Below are 9772 nucleotides of genomic sequence, written 5' to 3' on the forward strand. Positions count from 1 at the left end.
TTCACATCAACAAAGGTAAGTGGGTAAACAATACTGGATAAAATGGATGAGCCACTATCTTTTTTAAAATTTGATTTTTTTTTTGAGATGAAGTTTCACTCTTTGTTGCCCAGGCTGGAGTGCAGCGGCTCAATCTCTGCTAACTGCAACCTCTGCCTCCCGGGTTCAAGCGATTCTCCTGTCTCAGCCTCCATAGTAGCTGGGATTACAGGTGCCAACCACCATGCCCAGCTAATTTTTGTATTATTAGTAGAGATGGGGTTCACCATGTTGGCCAGGCTGGTCTTGAATTCCTGACCTCAGGTGATCCACCCGCCTCAGCCTCCCAAAGTGCTGGGATTACAGGCATGAGTCATTGCACTGGGCCATTTTAAATTTGATTTTTAAAACATCTGTGTCATCACTAAATTCATTTGGCAATCCAGCTGGTGGGGCTATTTGGTAATTTTTCCTCTATGATGTGTTAGAGCTATACTCATAAGTTTACCATCTTTTCTTGTATCTTTTATCTTACTCTTTTTCCTGTTCCAGGGACTATGTAAATAAGAAAATAGTATTCAAACATTTTATTGCTTACCTGAGTTAGTTTAACGACCATTCCTTTATTTCATTGCTCATCATTGTTTTATCCCACAATCCTTACTGAATACTCCCATAGCCCAGGTGCTGGGCTTAGAACTGTGGACTCACAACATGCAGGTTCCTAAAATCAAGGAGCCTGTGTTCATGTGAAGGAGATCATCAAACCAAGCATTGTATTAGGATTGGGGTGTGCTTTAGGGCATTCCCTGCAGCAGTTACAGTGAAGCTAGGAACACTCAATGCTCAGCAATAGAAGAGCTGAATCAGTTGTGGGCTAGTTATACTGTACCCTACTAAGAAGCAGTTAAAATGAGTGGAGAGGATTTAGATATAGTGACAGAGGAAGACTGAGACACACAGCATAATATACTCTTCAGTAAGAATATATCCTGTTCATGTGTGTGTATGTGCATTCTATATGTATGTCTTAGTCTGTTTGTGCTGCTATAACAGAATACCAGCAACTAGGTAACTTATACCCAGAAATTTATTGGCTCACAGTTCTGGAGGCTGGGCAGTCCAGGATAAAGGTGCTGGTTGGTTTGGCCATTTGGATTCCAAGATGGCTTTGGACTTCTTGCATTTCAAGCATTTGGAACTTGAATGCTGAGTTCTGCAGTGGGGAGGAAGTCTTTGTCTTCACTTGGCAAATGGCAAAAGTGTCAAAACTTGCCCTTTAATAATAGCATTAATCCCATCAATGAGGGCAGTGCCTTCATGGCCTAATCATCTCTTAAAGGTCACATCTCTAATACTATGATAACAGCAATTTAATTTCAACATGAGTTTTGGAGAAGGCAAACATTCAAACATAGCAATGTATATAAGCATCTTGCAAAAATGTTTATTTTTAATGCTGTATATATTGTTTGGAAACACTTTTTATGTAGACATAGATACAGGTACAGGTATAGGTGTAGGTAAGCACAGAGAAAAGTTCTGGAAGGGAAGGCTTGTTTGGGTTAGAGGAAGAGGATTGGGATTAGGTTTGTTTTCAGTGGGGAATTTAGCTGTGGCAAATGTTTAAATATTTGCAGGGAGAATGCATGCTTGTAATATTATTATTATTATTATTATTATTATTATTATTATTATTTTGAGATGGAATTTCGCTCTTGTCCCCCAGACTGGAGTGCATTGGCACAATCTCAGCTCACTGCAACCTCCGTCTCTTGGCTTCAAGCGATTCTCCTGCCTCAGACTCCTGAGTAGCTGGGATTACAGCCATGCACCACCATGCCTGACTAATTTTTGTTTTTTTAGTAGAGACAGGGTTTCACCATATTGGCCAGGCTGGTCACAAAGTCTTGACCTTAGGTGATCCACCCACCTCGGCCTCCCAAAGCGCTGGGATTATAGGCATGAGCCACTGCGCCCGGCCTCATGCTTGTATTATTTATGTAACTAAAAATAAATTTTAATTATATATTTCCATTTTGGGAAAACAAAAAAGAGTTAAAGAGACAGACTATTTTAAGAACATCAGTGTCACTAACTGAATAAGAAAATTGTACAGATTTTGAAGATTTTATGTGATTTCTTGGTTGTTGTGTAACTTCCCACTCACACACTCATTCATTCATTCATTCATTCAGTTTTATCAATCTCCCTTCTGCAAAATATTTGAAGTTGCTTACAAAATCATATACATATAGAACTTCATAATGTAACATCAAAATTAAACTATATTAAAATTATATCTATGTTATACCTGTATGTGTGTGTGTGTGTGTGTGTGTGTGTGTGTGTGTATACGTTATACACATACACAGAAGGCAGATGTCATTGGGCACTGACTGAATCCTGAGTCTGTGTTTCCTGATAGTTAGAAGAAAACCTTCTATACTGATACTACCAGAATGAACACGTACACAATATGGTGTGCTTTTTCCAAAACACTGAAAACCTGTTGTTCATTCCTTGAAAGGAAACAATACCTTCTCCTCTCACTGAACAAAACTGGATATCCTAGAAAATTCAATGCCAATCAAAACCATGACAAACACTTTGTTTTTCTTAGGGAGTCAGATGTAGATTCTTAGGTGAAATAGTTATCATTAATTTTTTACCTACAAAAACATGCAGTGGTCACCTCAAAAGTGTGTGGAGCAGGCGGGCATGTTTGTTGACATGGGAGCACCTTGTGCATTGAAGTGCATGTGACATTCCATGTGATTCACTCTCTAAAGCCAGTAGCACCCCAATCACTTTACAACCAAAAACACATCTAGAAATTTCCAAAACACCCCCTGGAGAGGAGTTTTCACCCCCTGTTTTCACTAAGAACCACTGATTAGGGCATGCAGTAGCATTAACTCAGTGCCTTAGATTGAAGCTTCCCAGAAGCTGATGGGAGCATGGAGCTGTGTGCAGGGGTTTATATAGAGTGTGATTCCAGGAAGCAGGGGTGGAGGGAGAATGTCTTTTCATGGTCACCACTGTGAGCCACTGGAGCTTGATTTCACTGGGATCTCCCAAGAGTAAAGCAGAAAGTCGCCGGAATCTGATGGGAGGCAGGAGCATTTACCTACTAACTCCTGGCCCCAAGTGATTGAGAGTTACCTTAGGATAAGTTTGTCACAATGTTGAGCTCACTTGTGCACAGGGCCTGGCGCATTGAGACACTGTCAGCATGAAGTGAGTCCAAGTCCAAACATAATTGTGCACTCTGGCAGCAGTGGGCTGAGAGTATGTGGCTCCAGGAACAAGGCTCAGTGGCACCACTTCTAGGGAGAGGCATGATGATTATCTAAGAAGGCCTCAGGTGTACTGGCCAATCAGCTTAAAACCAGCTCAGGGAGTCTTTGGAGAGGCCATGTAGTTGGGAAAATGTGAAAACCCAGAACATTTTAGATCTGAATCAATACAAGGCCAAGACTGTAGCCACTGGGGTAAATCCTAGCCATGTCAGTCCATTTAGTGAATCACCTTTCTGCTCCCCACCTTCACGGTAAGCAGGCCTTTGTTTCCTGTCCCCTTGTCCATCTTTTGTTCCTGGAGAGAAATTCATTCCCCAAAATATTCCCAGGGCAACATCAACACTTGTACCAGAATACTACTTCTAACCTCCCAATTCTGGGAGGATTCAGCTGGTCTGTGGTTGTAAAGGTCAAGGTGTGGCTTGATCTTTTCTCTCAACTCAATTGAAGTCTGAGATGCAGAAGCCAGGCTGTTCACATTTACAGTAGAAACTGATCCTGTACCCACAGCACAGCCTCAAGCCCTGGCCGTCACAGCAAGTTCATGATTCTCCTGCCATGAAGTTGCTGTGAGAGCGAACAAGGCTGTGGGGCTTCTCCAGGCTAAGTGTGAGACGATGCTCCCACAGACTTACTTCCTGCCAGCCACACCCTGGGGAGGAACAAAAGGATGCAATGCCAAGGCAAGGGAGGCTTCGTGGGTGGCGATCTTAGTTTGCTCTGGGTTTGTGCTCAGTGCTCAGCACTGAGGAAGTTGTGCTGAGGAAGTTGATGGCTGTCTCCAGGCCCCATCTGTCCACATTGTGCGCATCCTCAGAGCAGGGAGCTGGCACTTACCTCCAGACTCCCAAATCTCCCAGTTAAACTCAGTACACTTCTAATGGGCACCATCTTGGCTCCAGTCCCCTTGAAGCAGACCCTGGGACTATCTGGAAAGTGATGCTAGGGCTCTGGAGAGATGGAGGACTGGAAAGAGGAGGGGAAGAGGCCAGGAGCCCATGTTAGGAAGCCTTATGATCTCACACACTGTAGGAACCTGGGCTCAGACCCCCAGGGACCCACCAAAAACTGGAGAGAACCTCCCACTGGAGACAGGCAAAAGGAGACTATTCATCCACTGGTCCCTTGGCCATGGGCCAAGGGTTGCCTGGTGGTGGTGAGGTGGGTATTAGTTCCCTCACAGGGCAGCCACTGGGATGGCAGGTGGCTCCACAGTCATGCAGTTGGTTCTTAGCAGAGCCGATGTGCACCAGAATTCTCCTGCATGGCCACAAAGTTGTAGCTGTGCATTTGCTCTTTAATGAGTGCATGGCTCATGCTCGGTTTATAGGACATGTGATTCTCATCACATCAATTTTTACAGAAAAGAAGATGCAGGTGGCCTGCCTTTTCAGCTGTATCCTCTGTAATGCAACAAGGAGGGTGACAGGGAGGTGCTGGAGACACTCTGAAGTTCCCTATAGTCTCCTGCTGCCAGAAGTCACAGCAGCCTTAGTCACAGGAAGAGTCAAAGGTCAGGGTGTGTGGTCCATGGGCACTTCCTGCTGCTCAGTCCTCTGCTCCTTTCAAGGCTGTCCCATGCCTGCGAAGTCCCCTCACATTAACCCCGAGGCAAGCAGGAACTTCCTTGGTTCTCAGCATCCTTTCAACCAGAAAAGGGGCTCAGGTTCTTCTTCCACCCCCATCTCCCATATGCCAAAATTTAACTTGTCCTGAGACCCATTCCACATTTTCTTTGTGAGAAACACAGCCAGAGTAGATCATAATTAAAGAGTGTGGCCTGGCGTGACAGTATTAGCCATAATTTCTGGCCTGGAAACAGACACTACAGGGAAGCAAGTCATGGAGGAGGGTTTAATGAAGGAGTATGGAGAGCTGTGGGTGGGGTGTGGGGAGTCATAGAGAAGAGTGTAATGAAGAGGTATAGAGAGCTGTGGGCAGGGAGCAGGAAGTCATGGAGAAGAGTGTAATGAGGAGGTATAGAGAGCTGTGGGTGGGGTGTGGGGAGTCATGGAGGAGAGTGTAATTAAGAGGCATAGAGAGCTGTGGGTGGGGTGTGGGGAGTCATGGAGGAGGGTCTAATGAAGAGATATAGAGAGTTGTGGGCTGGGTGTGGGGAGTCATGGAGGAGAGTGTAATGAAGAGGTATTGAGATGGGCGGGGTGCGGGAAAGTCACTGAGGTGCAGTACCCTAGCGGCCAGCAGCAGTGGGGAGCTGCTACTGCCCCCAGAAGAACAGGGGGACTCCCAATCTCTGAGAGAGAAACCAGTATTAGGAAGAAGGACTTTCTGATTGGAGCTGCAGCCTTCAGTGGAGGAACAGATACATGGGCAAAGGGAGGGAGCCTGGGGAGTCCCTCCAGTCGTATAACATTTATTTCTGTTTGTCTGCCCCTTCCTGGGCTTCCTTAAGGTCTGCCTTACCTTTTACCCAACCCCTATCTGTTTACATTAGCTAGAGTGGATTTTTGTTGTCTGCTTCTGGAAATTCTGATGGAGATACTGTGTTTACATGTTTACATACATTATTCAGTTTAATTCATGCAACAAACCCAGTGAAGTGAAAACCCCCTAAAAACTCACGTGCACTCTGCCAACAAAGATGTGGGAGCTCAGATAGGGTAGGTGCAGGAGACACTGTCAGTGGCCGGGCTAAATCCTCTCCATTCTCAGTTCCACAGGCTAATCAATAGCTGCCTAGGGAGAACACCTCTGCCTGAGGGCATTACTGTTCTGGCTGCAGGATGATGGTGGACCTGAGTTCAGGGCAGGCCAGAGGTGCTGGAAACGCAGTGTCCAGGAAGCAGCCTTCAACCAATGGCAGCTCGGAGCTGGTAGATAAATGTCCTAGTTTCCTAGCTGCTGTGAAGAGAATCTCTCTGGGGTGTAGTCTGCAGCTGTTTCCAGAATTTCCCTGTGAGTTGAGTCCTGATTGCTCCCAGTGGTAATGAGCTCAATGATACCTCCCATCTTAACTTTCTACCCTTTCCCATCTCTCCCCAACTCCCCACTCCACTGAGTTTTCTGAGGATCACTTCTCAAAGAAATGACTTGTACTTAATCCTTACCTAGGGGAGGTGGGAAACCAAATCTGAGACATCAAGTTTCTTACCCAAGATTGCCTATCAAGTGTCGGGGAGTTTCAAGCTCTCCAACACTTGATAAAATACAACTAAATGATACTGAGTACATGTGTGTAATGCATGGTACAAGGGCAGAAATTCATGGTTCTAGAGTGTTGGATTTCACATGGAAATATGGTTTGTCAAATTTTGTACCTCAGAGTGCCAGTGGGAGACTTGTGCTTGTGGATTCCTTAAGCAGTCAAAGGCAGAGAGGAATTAACGAGAGAGATGATGGATGAGAGGGGAGTGATGATGAGGGCAAGCCTCATGGTGGAGGAGGAAGATGGCACCACACCGGGAAAACTGTGACAGAGTAGGGTATCTAGACAACAAATGGCCAGTCCTCTGGGAACTGGGTTAAGGGTTTGAAAAAAGAAAAAGAAACAGAGAAAAAGGGAAACACACAAAAAAGCCTATACACCTTCTGCTAATATTATGTGTGACTATTTATACACATGTTATGGGTTCCTCTGAAAGTATGAAAACATCACATATGGGTGGCAACTTCACAACAGCAGCTACCCAACAGGAAGAAAGAAAGGAAAAGAGAACAGATAGATTGGAGTGACTCTGCATGGATGGGATCTGGGTTAATCTTCAATTTGTGTTGCTGCTGTTTTGTATCATTAAACTTTATATCTTTTAGTAGCTGAATCTTTATTAGAAACCATTGGGATTTTGGAGTGAATGCTGAACATGTTGAGAACAGGTGAATTCTATAGGGAGAAAACAAACAAACACCAAATACCAGCAACACAATCCTGCAATCTTGTTTTATCTGTAGGGTGGAGCGAGGGCTTTAAATCCTGCCAGTGACAAAATGAATTATTAATCTTTTTTTTAAATTATTGCAAAATAGAAATAATATAAAATTTGTCATTTAACTATTTTTAAGTGTATAGTTCAGTGACATTAGATACATTTACAATGTTGTGTAACCATCACCACGATCCATCTCCGGAACTTTTTCATCTTCTAAGACACAGTACAGAGTACTCTGTACCTATTAAACAACTCCCCATTCTCCCTTCCTTCAGTTCCTGGAATCCACCATTCTACTTTCTGTCTCTATGAAGCTGACTACCCTCAGTATCTCATATATATGGAATCGTACAATATTTATCTTCACCTATTATTTTTGACTTATGTAAAATTTCAGTATTTTACACACTTTTTTGGTTTTATTTGTAAATAACAAATAATCCTTTATTAAGATATATTCATAACACATTGATGTTGTAATAAACCTTAAAAAATAGCAGTTTGGAAATAAAAGGTATATAGATTAGGATGGAAGAAATAAAACTGTCTTTGTCTGCAGATGATATGATTGCCTATATAGAAAATCTGAAAGAATCAACAGAATAACTGAAACTTTATAATAATTGTATAGCAAGCATGCAGGATACAAGGTTAGTATACAAAAGTCAGTCACTTTCCTATATGCCAGCAGCCTATGAATGAGTGGAATTTAAAATGAAAACACATTACCATTTACATTAGCAGCCCAAAATTGAAATATTTAGATACAGATCTAACAAAATATGTAGAAGGTTTATATGAGGAAAATGACAAAACTTTGATTAAAAGGAATCAAAAGACTGGATAAATAAAAAGTTATTCAATGTTTATAGACAGGACAACTCAATATTTTCAAAATGTCAGTTCTTTACCACTTGACTGGTAGATTCAACGCAATCCCAATCAAAATCCCAGCAAGATATTTTTGTTACATAAACTAATTGATTCTAAGTTAGTTTTTTTTGACCTCTGAACTTTTTATTGGCCTCCTTCTCCCCAAAGGTCCCCTGCTTCTGCTGGCTTTATGTCTCAAAACTTTGGTGTCATTGTTCTCAGATACCAGTTTGCCATCCACTGTCTGGTGGGTGTTGGTCTTTTGGATGGTTTACATGGAGTTGCTGTTGTCCAGGGCATCACCAATATTGAAGTCCTCGCCATCTTCCAGCAGGCAATGGTAGGTGGAGATCTCAACCTCCAGCTTGACCTTGATGTTCAGCAGGACCTCGTACTCCTGGGCCTGGCGCTGTCCCTCTGCCCGGGCCTGTGCCAGCTCTGACTTCAAGTGCAGCAGGATCCCGTTGAGCTGCTCCATCTGCAGGGTGTAGTGGGCCTCCACCTCCCTCAGGCTGTTCTCTAAGCTGGCCTTCAGATTTCTCATGGAATCCAGGTTGATCTCCAAGGTCTGGACTGTGTGTCTCAGCTCTGTGAGCATCATCTCAGCAGCTCCACATCTCAGCAGCTCCAACCTCAGCAGACTATGTGGTGACCACCGTGGTGCTTTCCTTAATCTGCTGAGACCAGTACTTGTCCAGCTCATCTCAGTTCTTCTGAGCCAGCTTGTCATATTGGGCCTGGATGTCTGCCATGATCTAGGTGAGGTCTTGAGATTTCAGGGCATCTACCTCCACAGTCAAACCAGAGCTGGTAATCTGGGCTTGTAGGCCTCTTATTTCCTCTTTGTGGTTCTCCTTCATGAAGAGCAGCTCCTCCTTGAGAGCCTTGATCTATGTCTTCAGTTGCAGCCAAGTGACATTGGTGTCATCAATGATCTTGCAGAGCCCATGGAGGTTGCTCTCTACAGATTGGAGCATGGCCAGCTCTGTCTCATACTTGACTCTAAAGTCATCAGCAGCAAGACGGGCATTGTCAGTCTGCAGAACGATGTGGGCATTGTCCACAGTATTCGCAAAGATCTGAGCCCTCAGGTCCTCGATGGTCTTGAAGTAATGCCCCCAGTCTCTGACCTGGGGTCCCTTCTCCTCCAATTGCTCACAGATTTTGCTCTCCAGCCTCCAGTTCTCGGTCTCCAGGCTCCTCATTCTATCCAGGTAGGAGATCAGGCGGTCATTCAGGCTTTGCCTGGTTTCCTTCTTGTTCTGTATGCTTTCTATTCCTGCCAGACTCCCGGCCATCCCCACAGCCATGGCTCTGGACACCATGCCATCCTGGAAGCTGGTGGAGCGGGACACGGAGATCAGGGGACAAGAGCCCCCAGCACCTGCACAGACACTGGCCTTGCTGCTGATCAGCCAGGCACCGTAGTTTGGCACCTGGACAGAGCCCAGGGACCAGTAGTTGGTGGAGAAGGTGGAGCGAGTGGTGAAGCTCATGCTGTCCGAGGAGGAGAGTGAGAAGACAGGACTCAGGCTTTGCTGACGATCTCGATTTTACATTTATATGGAAAGGCAAAAGACCCAGAATAGCCAACTAAATATTGAAAGAGAAGAAAGTCAGAATACTTACACTAACCAACTTCAGGGCTTACTGAAAGCTACAGTAATCAAGATGGTGAGGTACTGATGAAAGAATAAACGAATAGTTCAAAGTAATAGAACAGAGAGCTAA

At 44.3% G+C, this 9772-nt stretch overlaps 1 pseudogene; it reads right to left on the reverse strand.

Moving 5' to 3' along the window:
- Positions 1–8159: 8159 nt before the first annotated feature.
- LOC129022148 (keratin, type I cytoskeletal 18-like) lies at positions 8160–9537 on the reverse strand (annotated as a pseudogene).
- Positions 9538–9772: the final 235 nt, after the last annotated feature.

Source organism: Pongo pygmaeus, chromosome 21 (genome assembly GCF_028885625.2).
Source record: "Pongo pygmaeus isolate AG05252 chromosome 21, NHGRI_mPonPyg2-v2.0_pri, whole genome shotgun sequence".
In the NCBI taxonomy this organism is placed as follows: domain Eukaryota; kingdom Metazoa; phylum Chordata; class Mammalia; order Primates; family Hominidae; genus Pongo; species Pongo pygmaeus.